The 15,658-nt window shown below is 36.8% G+C and overlaps 1 non-coding gene across 1 annotated transcript; it reads right to left on the bottom strand.

Annotated features, from left to right (window-relative positions):
- Positions 1 to 3,226: 3,226 nt before the first annotated feature.
- Positions 3,227 to 13,587, bottom strand: LOC120486377 (uncharacterized). Its single transcript, XR_016146029.1, has 10 exons — positions 12,487 to 13,587; positions 11,783 to 12,094; positions 11,192 to 11,500; positions 10,568 to 10,709; positions 6,374 to 6,709; positions 5,752 to 6,087; positions 5,201 to 5,545; positions 4,650 to 5,000; positions 3,974 to 4,279; positions 3,227 to 3,726 (listed from the first exon to the last, which is right to left on the bottom strand). It is a non-coding gene; the product is annotated as an uncharacterized LOC120486377 (transcript).
- Between the last annotated feature and the right edge of the window lie 2,071 nt (positions 13,588 to 15,658).

Genomic DNA, 15,658 nt, shown 5'->3' on the forward strand with positions numbered 1-15,658 from the left:
GCCTATGATTTTTATTTATTTATTTTTTTATGCATGTTGAAGCAAATCTTGATTTATTGTTATTTACTGAGGGATTTGCATTCATATTGACCAGAATGTCCAGCTAATCATCATTTTAAATTCAATATAGCCTATAAATCAATAGTCAATCAATGTCAAATTGCCAATACATTGGTTTCTTGCATAATTAGTGCAGTTGTTTAGAGTTTTTAACTACACTGAGACTAGATAATCAGTGTCTTTATAATGTGTACTTTGATTGGGAGTGCCATCATTCACGTATTGTACAGCATTTCTGGTCTCCACATTTCTGCTTGAAAAATGCGAGTTTCATTTCGTGCACGCGCATATGAACGCAACACACGCGACGCGGTTATGTTTTCCGAGCTGCAGTAAACAAACACTGTTGTTGCACTTTGTCGTTTATAAAAAGCAAAACGTAATAAATAATGGTATTTTACTCTCACCTTTGTCAGGCAAAAAGTGATGCATGCACTGCCTGCCCAGATAGGTTAGCAAGACCAAAAACCATCAAACTTTGCTGACATCAAACTAGAGAGGAGAGAACACAAGTTTACCTGACTGCTGTTCCCGCAATTCACTCTCATGTTTTTCTCCTTCCTCTTTTCGTGACGAGAAGGATAGTTTCGCTTCATTTTGTCATGGACTTCGTACACATTAATTAGCGCGCGACACGAGATGGAGGCGCGGCCTGAGTAATTTGCGGTGCCATGCAGTCTATGGTCGCGTGCGGCACTGCAGCCACGTAAACAGTTTGACTTTCCCTTTCAGTGCCCGAATGGAAGTGAATGAGGCTTTGCGATTTTTATATTATTTTTTTGTCTAGGCCTACGTGAAATTCTACATCCATTGTACGATTTTTTTTTTCCTCGGAAGGGCAACCTGAGTCGAGAAGGGCATATGGGCAGTTGCCCGGGCAACCTGAGCAACCCCCCTGTGCACGTCCCTGATTCCATTACTTTCTTATGGGCCTTGACACGAGAATTGAAGAGATTTCCAGAACGCATGCGCGAGAACTGAGACGAGGACGTTCTTCTTCGACTACTTCTTGTTACCGGCTGCTCACCGCTTAGGAGTATTCCCGCCCCCTACCGTATAAGATGATGTGCTGATATAGCTGGAAGCACAAAACTTTCTGTTTACAAGCAGAGGAAGACGCGCGCTGTACAAACGCGTTTCAATTACCGCATTTTGCGAACCTAAAAGCCTTTAATCTTCTCAAATACGACAGTGCTGTGCGCCTTACAATCTGGAGCGCTTTATATATGGATCATCATCTTATACTGTAGGGGGCGGTAATACTCCTAAGCGGTGAGCAGCCGGTAACAAGAAGTAGTCGAAGAAGAACGTCCTCATCTCTATCCCTGCGTCCCAATTCGCTTACTTATACTACTCCCTAAAAGTATGTACTCTTTTTGTGAGGAAAAAGTACATACTTTTGAGTGTGTAGCAAAAGAGTAGGCAAGCTTTGGGACGTACTATCACGTCATCTTTAACGGACGGCTCTGTCGCGTGCTGCGTGCATCCTGTCACCGTAAACTGCCCTGTCAATCATCTCGTCACAGTTAAAATCCTCCATTCTATCTAATTTGAAAAAAGAGCACGTTAATCTGCCAGTATGGGTCTTTCATGTGTATACTTTCCTCGTGTTTTGCAATTTGAATATAATGATGCATTTAAAAAGTAATGGCTATAAAATGCAGATGCAGATGCAATATAATGTGGTGAACATTGAATAAATTAATTTTCGTTAGGTCAGATAGTGTTAATTAATCACTCAAACCTCTTTATCTAAACCTCTCGACATAACCTCGCGCGTCCTCCGTGTCTGTAGTTTTTTAACACTTTTTACTTGTGTTTGTAGTTCTAACCGAATCCTCGTCCAACGCGCAATGGTTTGTGGGCAATATCAGCCGTTAGAGTGTGCATCGATCTACACTTCGGATTCTGACCGGAAAAAGTAGATTGAAACACTCATTTCAACATACTACGGTTTGGGACGCACTAATTCTATTTTCGAATACTATTTAGGACGGATAGTGTGCGAATTGGGACGCAGCAAGTGTGTTCCGAAGATGAACGAAGGTCTTACACAGACAAGGTTGAGATTTTTATGGACGATCTTATAGTTGAACACCTCCAGAGGGGCAACACATAGAGAGCTCTCAAGATGGAGAAGAAAGAGAGAAATTAGCTCGCAAAGATCTTCCACTACGAATCAACTTCCTTCGAAACGAACCGATTCATCAGGCTCAGCAGTTAATAAAAATTATAAGACAGCCCGAACGATTAAATAAGAAGATAAAACACATTGCAAACAGTACTATGATTGAAAATTAAATACACTGTTCAAATGAAGATGTGTTGAATTTGCAGGACAAGCTCAAATGACTTAGAAGTGTACTGTGTGTGTGACTATATGGACACGACATGCGTTTGGTTATATCGAGCAAACAGGTCTGTGGATGATACCGTCAACTGGGACTGCATTATATCCTACAGGGGTTGGACAATAAAACTTTCTCCAAACTTTGCTGTATTATTTTCCTGTTATCTCTGTAAAGCTGAAATTTGAAGCAGTCTGTACTGTAAAAAGCGCTATATAAATAAAGGTGACTTGACTTACAGAGAATGGTCTGAAAAAGAGAAAATATCCAGTGATCTGTTTTTTATTTTAAGTTCACTCCTTATATCAAGTTTTGTTCAGTGATTTGAATAAAGTGTTGTCTCAACATGTCAGTTTATTTTCTTGTTTTATTCTTCATTACTCGTTGCAGTGTATTCGTCACATAACACTGAACACAGCGCCATCTAGTGGCTTTCTTGAGTAACAATCACTGGATCTGAGTGAATAACTCCTGATAACATGTGAGTTCAGGGTGAGCCACTAGATGGAGGAGTTGCTCCTCAGACGAGACCACAGAGACAAATCACACTAGCGATTTAAAGACTTTATCATTCCCTGTCGGAGGAAATGGAGGATCGAGATGTTGTGTTTATGTATTTCACTGTGATCTCAAAGTATATTATAATGTGGCCCAAATCAGTATTTTCTCAGGTGGAAGTTGTTTGTTTATTATTGTAGATAGAAAAACAGTAGTCCTATCAGTATTGTTAAATAATATCTAACATAAAGTTAGTATTCCTCCACGAGGCGCTCGACATAATAAATGTAATAAAACATGGAGAGACTCTTGAACCTCAGAGTGAGAAACTTTATTGATAAAGGCAAGAAAATACATACAGCAAATATACAGCAGTTTAAAGTGAGATCTGTGTCTCTTTATTAATATTTTTGTATCTGAGAGAAATATCAACAATAAAGCTTACAAATAAGATTTTTTTAAACCTCAAAAATCGTCAAGTTCAATTATTCAGTATTTATTATGAAAAAAACACCAGAAGAGCAAAAAACACACTTGAAGAACCTTGAAAGTTCAGCGTTCTGCTTTAGATTTCAGTAGAGAAGATAAAAAAAAAAATATAAAGCCAAAAAGTAATAAACCTCACAAATATATATGGCAAATCAGTTTGTGAGAAATGACATCATCAATCATGCACCTGATGTGTGAATATGTGCTTGATCTCATTCAGCTCTTCTGGATCTGATGTCATAAACCAGAATGATGACAGTAGCCACGCCCACCAGAGCAGAGAGGACCAATCGGATCACAGCTTCAGTAGGATCACACCAGTGGACAGAGTCTGAGGAATAAACACATCAAACTGACATCAGATCAGTCAATAAACACTAATATCAGCGCTGACATCAACTAATATTTATGAATACACAGAAATATGATCAAATCTAATCAACAATCTATTCTATTGCAAGTGAGTTTTTTTATACGGTCTGTCATCTCAAACTAGACAATTTCAGACAATTTAACATTTCGATATGTAAATAGTAAATAAGAATATTTGAAGGAGAAAACAAATGATCTCTACTCACTATAGACAGAAACTCTGAATGCTTTTGATGTTCCTGAAGACATCACTAGTTTATAAACTCCATCATGTCCAGTTGTGATGTTTGTGATGGTCAGAGATCCAGTTTGATTGTCCAGCTTCAGTCTGTCTCTGAATCTCCCATCAAGAACATCATCATATACAGCGAATCTGTCGAACTGTTTATTGATTTCTGCTATTAAAGTCTTTCCAAACCTCCACAGAATCACATCATCATCCTTTATTTCAGTGAGATCAGAGTTTAGAGAGACTGAATCTCCCTCCATCACTGACACTGACTTCACTTCATCTGTCAAACACACAGAGAACAAACAGAAACAGGGTTTCAGATTAATACTATTAAATAACTTTATAATTGTCAAGGAAGGAGGCTGAAGATGACTATTTACTTTGATTTATTAACAGAACATTCACATATAACAGAGCTCTCAGTATACCCGTACTTCTCCACGTGAGGTCACGTTTTTTCTGGTCCCCTTTCCATATAAGGCTTCCCCTTAAAGGGACATACCCAATACTCTGACATTATTGATTTATTTAATGGAATGGTTTAAAATTTATATTAAAAATTAATAATATATAATAACAAAAACAAAATGTGTATGAATTCATTTAAATTGTGTAATTAAAAAAAAGGTGTAAACGTTATTTTAACTCACCAATGACAGCGAGAATAAAACTCTTAATCTGTAGTTTATCAAGTTCAGAAACTCTGAATGCTTTTGATCTTCCTGAATACATCAGTAGATTATAACGTCCAGTATCTTCAGTTGTGATGTGTGTGATGGTCAGAGATCCAGTTTGATTGTCCAGCTTCAGTCTGTCTCTGAATCTCCCATCAAGAACATCATCATATACAGCGAATCTGTCGAACCGTTTATTGATTTCTGCTATTAAAGTGTTTTCATCTTCAAACCTCCAGAGAATCACATCATCATCCTTTATTTCAGTGAGATTAGAGTTTAGAGAGACTGAATCTCCCTCCATCACTGACACTGACTCCATTTCATCTGTCAAACACACAGAGAACAAACAGAAACAGGGTTTATCACAGATTAATACTGTTAAATCACTTTATAATGGTTTACTAAATTGAATGATTTAAAATTTACATTAAAAATAAACAATATATAATAACAAAAACAGAATGGTATATGAATTCATTTAAATTGTGTAATTAAAAAAAGTTGTAAACGTTATTTTAACTCACCAATAACAGCGAGAATAAAACTCTTAATCTGTAGTTTATCAAGTCCAGAAACTCTGAATGCTTTTGGTCTTTCTGAAAACATCAGAAGTTTATAATCTCCTTCATGTTCAGTTGTGATGTTTGTGATGGTCAGAGATCCAGTTTGTTTGTCCAGCTTCAGTCTGTCTCTGAATCTCCCATCAAGAACATCATCATATACAGTGAATCTGTCGGCTTGTTTATAGATTTCTGCTATTAAAGTCTTTCCATCTTCAAACCTCCACAGAATCACATCATTATCCTTTATTTCAGTGAGATTAGAGTTTAGAGAGACTGAATCTCCCTCCATCACTGACACTGACTTCACTTCATCTGTCAAACACACAGAGAACAAACAGAAACAGGGTTTGTCACAGATTAATACTGTTAAATCACTTTATAATGGTTTACTAAATTGAATGATTTGAAATTTACATTAAAAATAAACAATATATAATAACAAAAACAGAATGGTATATGAATTCATTTAAATTGTGTAATTAAAAAAAGTTGTAAACGTTATTTTAACTCACCAATAACAGTGAGAATAAAACTCTTAATATGTAGATTATCATAATCTCTGAATGCTTTTGATCTTTCTGAAAACATCATAAGTTTATAAACTCCTTCATGTTCAGTTCTGGTGTTTGTGATGATCAGAGATCCAGTTTGTTTGTCCAGCTTCAGTCTGTTTCTGAATCTCCCATCAAGAACATCATCATATACAGTGAATCTGTCGAACCGTTTATTGATTTCTGCTATTACAGTGTTTTCATCTTCAAACCTCCACAGAATCTCATCATCATCCTTTATTTCAGTGAGACCAGAGTTTAGAGAGACTGAATCTCCCTCCATCACTGACTTCAGTCCTGAATCACCGAACACACACACACACACACACACACACACACACACACAGAGAGAGAGAGAGAACAAACAGAAACAGAGTTTGTCACAAATTAAGATGATCAGATAATGATTTATAAAAATAAATATGTTTAAATTTTAAATTTAAATGAATATCATCATTAAACACCAAAAGGAAAATGGAGTTTGAACTATGAATTATTGAATCATTAAACATAAGCAAAACTGAGTTTGGATTAATAATTTGAATCTTTGTGCTGATTAAAATATAAAACAGCTGAAACTCACCGTAGACAAAGAGCTTGAAATTCCTTCTTATTCCGTTGATCAGTAGTTTATAATCTCCAGCATGTTCAGTTGTGATGTTTGTGATGGTCAGAGATCCAGTTTGTTTGTCCAGCTTTAGGCTGTCACTGAATCTCCAATCAAGAACATCATCATATACAGTGAATCTGTCAGCCCGTTTATTGATTTCTGCTATTAATGTGTTTTTACCATAGACTGTAAAGGGGTTTTCATCTTCAAAACTCCACTGAATCACATCTTCACGCTTTATTTCAGTGAGATCAGAGTTTAGAGAGACTGAATCTCCCTCAAACACTATCAATGGCTTCTCAAACGCTCCTGAAGAACAGAGTTTAAAGCTTTAAAATCACTTAATATTGGTTTGGTGAAGCTTCAATAAAATACTTTTAATTTAATAATTTAAATGTGACATTACAGTTTTTTACAGTCGCTAGGACACATTTCTCAATACTTAGGTCACTTTTTCAAAACTCTTCACACAGTTCTCCTAACCAGCTTTCAGCTCAGCACAGCAGTTAATTTCACATTCAAAATGCACTAAAACTACCAAAACACTTCATTCATTTCTCAAATCTACACATTCTTCCATAACACTAGCAAAGGTTGACAGCCAACAAACACACTTTGTCACCCACAAAACAATGACCTAAAGAACACTAACAACATGTAGCATTATACAATCTTTGTTTATAATTCACTGCAATAGAGTTTACTGGAATGAATCAGACATGATGCAGAATGCTTCAATATATTTTATGTCTTATTTTTATTTTTTTGCACTGAGTAATTCCAAAGTACAAGAATTTGTATACACACCATCCACTGATACAGATACAATAGTAATGTTACAGTATTCTTCTTCCACCACGCATACGTATTCCTCGCCCCCTCCCAGCCCCTCTTCTTCCTCTTTCAGCCACTTCTCTGTTTCTGGCTTGGTCCATGTTTACATCACAATACAAAACTCTTCAGCAGTTGTCTCCTTTTGTAATGAAATAGAAAGAGTAGCACCTGTGTAGATGTTCATCTACAATGAGAATCAGCTGTGGTTGGTCCAATTGTCCACTTATTTTTATAGCATTTAATTTTAAGATGCAAAATATATTTCATTAAAATATTACTGTAGAAATGTAGCAAATTGCTGTCTTATTCAGTTTTGTATTATGTTATTGTTTTGAACATAAGTTTAACTGTTTTGAAAACAGTGTGTAAGCATATGCAAATTGGCCTATAGGAACACAGAGTTTTGGTGGTTGTTGTGTCGAAGTGAGAAAAGAATTAATGTAATTTGAAAGATGAAGTCATTGAATGCATTTTGTGCCAAAGCAATGATAATTGATCCACAGTTTAGCCCACATATACTTCTGTTGTGCTCACTGTGTGAAGAGTTTTGAAAAAGTGACCTAAGTATTGAGAAATGTGTCCTAGCGACTGTAAAAAACTGTAATAATATTCTCCAGCAGTGCAAAGACAAATGATGGATGATGAACGAAAAGAGAAATAGATTTATAAATGGAAAAAAAAAATATTAGAACCAGGAAGTGACATCATATTAGCCGCTTCTGTCAACACTGCGTTGCTCTCTATCAAACATCGCAATCCTGATGATTACAGTAAATTGTGAGATGGGCGCCGCCATGTTTGTTTGCGCCGCAGTTCAAATTGTCTGAACAGTTTAAATCTGATAGACTTCCTAAATTCAAATTAAGCTGCATAGTTTAGATCAGCCGGAACCGGGAACACGTCCCGTAAATCCTGATGTACTTGGTACATCAAAAGAAGGATGGCGTCTGCGCTAATATCAGTTTCTCTGTTTATCCCGAGGGACCCTCTATGGTGGGGACTCATCCTTAAATCGACACGACAGCCATCGGCACTGATCCTCAACATCTCGTCTCTAAACCGGCGTGATTACTTCGACTTCCAAACAGATGGAAATGGACAATTCTCTTAATGGTTCGATCCAATTTGTTTTGTGATTGATTTGTGATAACAGTGATTACACTGTTCTTTCGTTAGCCAGAGGAGAACTGGCCCCCGACTGAGTCTGGGTTCTCCCGAGGTGTTTTTCTCCATTCAATCTGATGGAGTTTTGCTTCCTTGCCACTGTCGCCTTGCTTAGTTGGGGATATTTAATATTTAACAATATTATTGATCTGTGTTGGACTACTTTCATGTTATCACTGTGAAGCTGCTTTGATACAATCTGTATTGTAAAAAACGCTATATAAATTAATGTGACTTGACTTGACTAATTTAACCAGTAATTTATCACACCAGAACAGAAACAACTGAAGTCATGAAAACACATTTAAACTCACCATCCAGACGCCAGAAACACAAGCAGAGCAAAACTAATTTGAGAAACATCTTCATCATCGGTTCACTGAAAAGCCCACGATAGTAACTCTTAATGTCTGAAACACTCAGATCTGGAAGACTGAACTGATATTTATCTGGTTGTGTGTGAATCCTCCCCCAACATCAGTTAGTTTCCGCTCACACACTCGTCTCCTTTAACATCACGAACATCAACAAGCTTTTGCTGATCTCACATTTATAAATGAATTCTGGCCCTGAATCAAAATTAATAGCAGAAATGAGAAATATTGGATTAGAAATATTGGATTAGATTAGAAATCTGGTGTGTTATTTAGTGTTGTGAGCTGTCAATCATATTTGACCTGTGACTCTTATTCACTTTATTTCAGTGTAAAGACGTTTTGTGTGGAAGATTGTTAGAGGAGTTAAAGAAACGCTTCAGCCACAAACTGCTGACACACACAGAGACGACAAACATCCAGCAGAAGCTGTTTATCCCCCGACAGATCAAACCAGACACACTGATGTTAGTACAGATAAAATAAAAGAGAAAAACCATTGCAGGGTTAAGTTGACTAAAAAGCCACTAAATCAAATATATAATGTTTGCCTGTGTTGTTACAACAAAATCCATTAGTGCACATTAATGCAAATATACAGTGACCTGTAAGTGTAATCGTTCATTTAGAGTACCAGAAAGTTTTGGTTTTGGGGAAAATTTGATGAGAAATGCTTGTTCATAACTTCAGAGTTTAATATTTTGATGAAGCAAAATGCAAAATAACTATTTTAAGGCAAAATAACTCTTTTAAAACTCTAGTTGAAACTCATGTGCTAAGCTAAGTGCTAAAGCATGCTATTATCAGCATTAAACAGGCAGTTGTTGTAACTCAAGCATGTAATATCCAATCTCCCTCACTTCACATGTTTGATAATGCCCTGGTCTGAAGACTCTACATGACTAAATGTAGTTATAGACACAGCGTCACCAGCTGGCCAGTGCTAACTGAAGCATCATGTTGATTCAGTGCCAGCAGCTTGTGGTATTTCGCCATAAAATCTAGTTATCCATTTCACACGCTTAGAAAAGCGCGACGTTTTATGTTGTGTCACCGTCCTAGGTCGAGTTACTCAACTCGTGTAACTGTATTTAAATAAGGAAAACGTGGAGGTGTTTGATCGCTTCTCTGCTTGGCTCATATTGAATGAACTGGGCTAAGCTAATGCTATCAAAGTGTCTCGCGCGCCAGAGCGATTGAATGCACGCACTGAGACGACAGAGGTGTATCAACTCGTCTTAGTTAAGGGAATAACATAGTTTAATATGAAAAAACGGCGGAGTATCCCTTTAATACAAATAAATATTTTTACAGATAGGCTATACGAAGCACCTGTGAAAAAGTACAAATAAAGCTGTATGGTACACTGCTGAAATATTTAAAATATACATAAAGTTTGTATTCCTCTGAATAAATCATGGAGACTCTTGAACCTCAGAGTGAGAAACTTTATTGATAAAGGCAAGAAAATACATACAGAAAATATATAGCAGTAAAGTGAGATCTGTGTCTCTTTATTCGCTTTTTTATTTGAGAAGTATAAACAAAGTCTTACAAATAAGATTTTTCTTTAAAAAAATCTCAAATATAATCAAGCTCAATTATTCTGTATTTATTATGAGAAAAAAAACTAGAAGAACAAAAAAAATACACTTGAAGAAAAATTAAAGTTCGGCGTTCTGCTTTAGATTTCGATACTTCCTGGAAAAGGTGAACATAAAAAGCCACATTAATAAATCTCACAGATACTTATATGCAAATCAGTTTGCGAGAAATGACATCATCAATCATGCACCTGATGTGTGAATATGTGCTTGATCTCCTTCAGCTCTTCTGGATCTGATGTCAAACCAGAATGATGACAGTAGCCACGCCCACCAGAGCAGAGAGGACCAATCGGATCACAGCTTCAGTAGGACCACAGCAGTGGGCAGAGTCTGAGGAATAAACACATCAAACTGACATCAGATCAGTCAATAAACACTAATATCAGCGCTGACATCAGCTAATATTTATGAATACACAGAATTATGATCAAATCTAATCAACAATAATATATTTGGTTCCAAGTGAGATTTTTATACGGTCTGTCATCTCAAACTATAAACAATTCAACAATTCAATATGTAAATAGTATTTGTGTTTTTTGTAAAGTTTCTTCTGAGACAAAGAAATCATCCTGTAAAATCATCTATTTTAGAAGAGTCCCGAGACCCAAATATTCAGAGAACTCAGTATTATTTACAGAGAAAAGCTGCGATTCCTGTTAACTGTGAAGAAGTTGATGTTATACTGAAATGTTTTTCATTTGATGGTGATAAAAAATCTTTTATATTTGATTTAATTATTATGATTGCCCGTTACTATATAAAAAGTAAATAAGAATATTTGAAAGAGAAGAACAATGATCTCTACTCACTATAGACAGAAACTCTGAAAACTTTTGATGATAATCTTCCTCCTGAAGACATCAGTAGTCTATAACGTCCTTCATGTTCAGTTGTGGCGTTTGTGATGGTCAGAGATCCAGTTTGTTTGTCCAGCTTCAGTCTGTTTCTGAATCTCCCATCAAGAACATCATCATATACAGTGATGATGTCGAACTGTTTATTGATTTTTGCTATTAAAGTGTCTTCATCTCCAAACTTCCACTGAATCACATCATCATCCTTTATTTCAGTGTCAGAGTTTAGAGAGACTGAATCTCCCTCAAACACTGACTTCAGTCCTGAATCACCGAACACACACACACACACACACACACACACACACAAACACACACACACACACACACACACACACACACACACACACACACACACACAACAAACAGAAACAGGGTGTATCACAAATTAAAACGATCACTTGATGGTTTATTAAAGTAAATAGTTAGAAAATTAAATTTGAGAATATCATCATTAAACTCCAAAAGCAAAAAAAGAGTTTAAATTATTAATGGTATATTTGTGGGGATTAAAACATAAAAAAGTTAAATAAATATTTGGCTCACTGTAGACATTGAGACTGAAACTCTCTCTGATCTCACTGTTGATCAGTAGTTTATATTCTCCTTCATGTTCAGTTGTGATGTTTGTGATGGTCAGAGATCCAGTTTGATTGTCCAGCTTCAGTCTGTCTCTGAATCTCCCATCAAGAACATCATCATATACAGTGAATCTGTCGGCCCGTTTATTGATTTCTGCTATTAAAGTGTTTCCAAACCTCCACTGAATCACATCATCATCCTTTATTTCAGTGAGACGAGACTTTATAGAGACTGAATCTCCCTCAAACACTGGCACTGGCTCATCAGCAAATCCTCCTGAAGAACAGAGTTTTTCACAGATTAAAGCTTTAAAATCTCTTGTTTTAAATGTGAAATTAATAATTCTGCAGCAGTGCAAAGATAAAAGATGATGAATGAAAAGAGAAATATATATATGGTAAATATAAAAATACACTTTTACTGTAATGTTTAATGTCACCAAAACTAATGCTGTTGATTATCTGAGCTTCATATTTATATTATTTTAATCAATCCATAACTGAGTTTAGAGCTGAATTCAAACTTGATCTGACAGTAAAATCACAGTTTAATTATTTCTATATGAGAATAACAGTGAATGTTGATCCTCCTCGACTGAACTAACCAGACATTTATTACATGTTACCAGAACAGAAACAACTGAAGTCATAAAAACACATTAAACTCACCATCCAGACGCCAGAAACACAAGCAGAGCAAAACAGGGAGAAACATCTTCATCAGTTTCAGTCCACAAATATGAAAACACAAACTCTTCAAAACTGATAAAATGACAGACGTGCTGATGTGAAGCTGCTCTGTAGAGTAAAGTGAAGAGAAACTCTACAATCAGATAAAATATCTGTAAGTGTTAATGCACGTGACCTCTAACTCTGTTTCTGATTATTATTTCACAATCTGACCAATGACACTTTGAGCTCCAGTACGCCTCAAATTCCTGTAAGTCAATAGTGTCTTGTCTTGACTTGATTTCCTGAGAGTGTTTGTCTCTGCTCTCTCCTGTAACTCTCTTCAGGACGTTTGTTCTTCATTTCTGATCAAATGTCTGGATTGTTTCTCCTCTCAGACTGATCTCAGAGTTTCTCTAATGGTTTAAAGGATCAGGAACAGATCGTCTGCTATAACTGTGTGTATGAAAGTGTCCTCTGATATCTTCACATGATTCATATTCTAATAAATATGCTCAATTAATACAATCACACCAAGATGTTGAATATCTGTGTCAAGAACAGGAAATACTGCTGTAATCATATTAAATGTTCAAATTATTTACAATAGAATAGAATAGAATAGATCGGATACGAGAGATGAACATCATCGATGAATATCTTAATGTTGAGATTCAGTCACACACTGACATTATATTGGAGCTTCAGATCTCTATATAAAGACATTAAAGGTTTACTGCTTTTTTTCTTTGCATGATTGTGTTTATGGGGTGCAATAACATGTATTTGTGTTTTTTCATCCAAGATAATATCATCATGCTCATCCTGATCCGGCTAATTGGGTTCTTCGAACACTCCTGTTGTTTATGATTAGTATCGCTGGATTGAGTTATCTTTGGTTTGAAAGGGGACATGTATCGATAGCACATGTCACAGATCCTGGCCATTTTGCCCTCACATTGATTTGTGATAAGGAACATAGTCACACGTCATCTAATGCCTGGTTCAGATTACACGATTTTAGCCCGATTTTGCCACAATCTGTTTGACGTAGGGTGTCGTGGAGATTCGTAAACAACAACGGGCGTCGGTCGCCAATCAGAGGAGACCACGAGTGAAGAGTCAGTGATGTGGGCGGGGCTTCAGTGAAGCACGTAATGCCTAGTTCACACTACATGATTTTAAAATGTCGGGCTGAACTGTGCAGTTCACACTACATGACTTGCTCTCAGTGAAATCATGAGTGTTCAAGTTGTTTAGCTGTTCACACCACACAGCACAACGTGATTGATCCACAACAGGAGGTAACTCACTACACGAGTTAACAACGCACTACATAGAGATACAACCACGATCGGATGATAAGAGCAAATCATTTGTGACTCAATGAGAGCTGTTTCAGTACTATAGTACGGTCTAAATCCTGAAAATAATCAAACAAATAACGAGTTGACAACAACACGATTCTATCTGGTCTAGAAACCATGTTTTGTAACGAAAAACCACGCAATAAAACGAACCAGAAATGACGCGAAACTGCAGAGAAGAACACAACACGTGAATATGGACGTCAGACAGAAACTAGTGCTGCACACTGTTTGCTTGACGATCTGCTCTGAGAAAAAAAAATGCAAAAAAGAAAAAGTAAGATTTACCTGGTGTCCTCAACCCATGCGTTGCTATGATTGGCTGTACTCATGACATCACTGTGATTGAGTCGCGCGACTGCTCGAGATATCTAGCATGCTAGATATTTTTCTGAGCTCGGTGACCTGTCTGCGAGGTGTCTGCGAGCTGTCTTTGATGCGTTGTTGGCTCTTTCACACTAACGGATTGGCGAGCGTTAATCGTCCGCTAATCGCCCGCGATTTGCACGCGATAACACCCTGACTTGTCGGCGACTCAACGATTTGCAAATCGGGCTTAAATCGGGCTTAAAATCACGTAGTGTGAACTAGGCTTAATTGAACACGGAGGAGGTACAAGCCAGAGCCATGTATGGGGTCTATGCACGGCGGTATTTCCGGTGAAGCATTAGGGATGCTCGATAACTTCCGCCGATCGTAGAGTCCAATGCAATACCGAGAATTTATATTGAATTTTATACTCCATGGTTATACGAAAGCAACGTTAGTCACAAAAACAGATGAAACAGACACCCCTTGTTGTGTTTATGCTTCTTTTTAAAATTATAATAAATAAATATAACTATATATAAAATTACATCTAAACGTTTCATTTCAAAGACTGGAGGACAGTAAATTTTGAAGACTCTGCCATAATCCCGTTTTCCTCTGTTCTTCTCCTCCGCTTTAATCTCCACAACCGGAAATGGACGAGCATCCTTGCGTCAAATGCGGAATTTATGCGTGCATATAGCCCATTGAGAGAGTTCTTCTTACAGTCCCATAGACCGCCATTGTAACTCAGGAATGCGGAAGTAAAGCGTGTCATGGACCCGCCCATTAGTTCCAACCACTGATAGTTCCAGCATTGAACCCCATTCATTTTCAGTGCTTCCGAAGTACGCTCGCTGGTAAATTAATGAAATTACTGCATTTTTTACTTTTACACACATTAGCCGACCTCTCGTGAATCTAGTCTTTCTGGGTGTGAATAAGGAAAAGATTTCCTATCTTTGAACAAGTTCTGTATAGCTGTTCTGATTTAATTCCCTGCCATTCCTGGACAGTCCAACGCCAGCACAGTTCTCCAGTGAGGTAAAATGTAAACATTGAGTTATGGTGTGAATATTTCTCAGGTATGTTGATTGACAGAAAAAAATATCTGATGTGAAATGTAATATTCATCATGTACTGCAGCTGACTGCACTGAATCCTCACCTGAATATTCTGTTGAAGCTGTTGTTTTTTTTATTTTGTTTGACTTGAGTATTTCTGCATTAAGGAGAGAGACTGAACTTAAGCTTGAAGCTAGGTTAAGCTTTAATTCTGTGATTGTTTATTTTTTTATTCGTATGTGATGTGAAACAAAAGTTCATTTTTTGCATTTACAATCATTTCCTTTTATTTTATTTTATTTAGAATAAACACATCTACCATTTCTGTCTTCTTGGAGTGGGGCATTCCTCCTGTCTTGTAGGCTGATAATAGAAAAGGGGGTTAATTCATTTTATTATACTCTGGGAAGCTACCGTGTACACTTTAAGTCC

The sequence above is a fragment of the Pimephales promelas genome, chromosome 2 (genome assembly GCF_988280905.1).
Source record: "Pimephales promelas chromosome 2, fPimPro1.hap1.1, whole genome shotgun sequence".
Classification (NCBI taxonomy): Eukaryota; Metazoa; Chordata; class Actinopteri; order Cypriniformes; family Leuciscidae; genus Pimephales; species Pimephales promelas.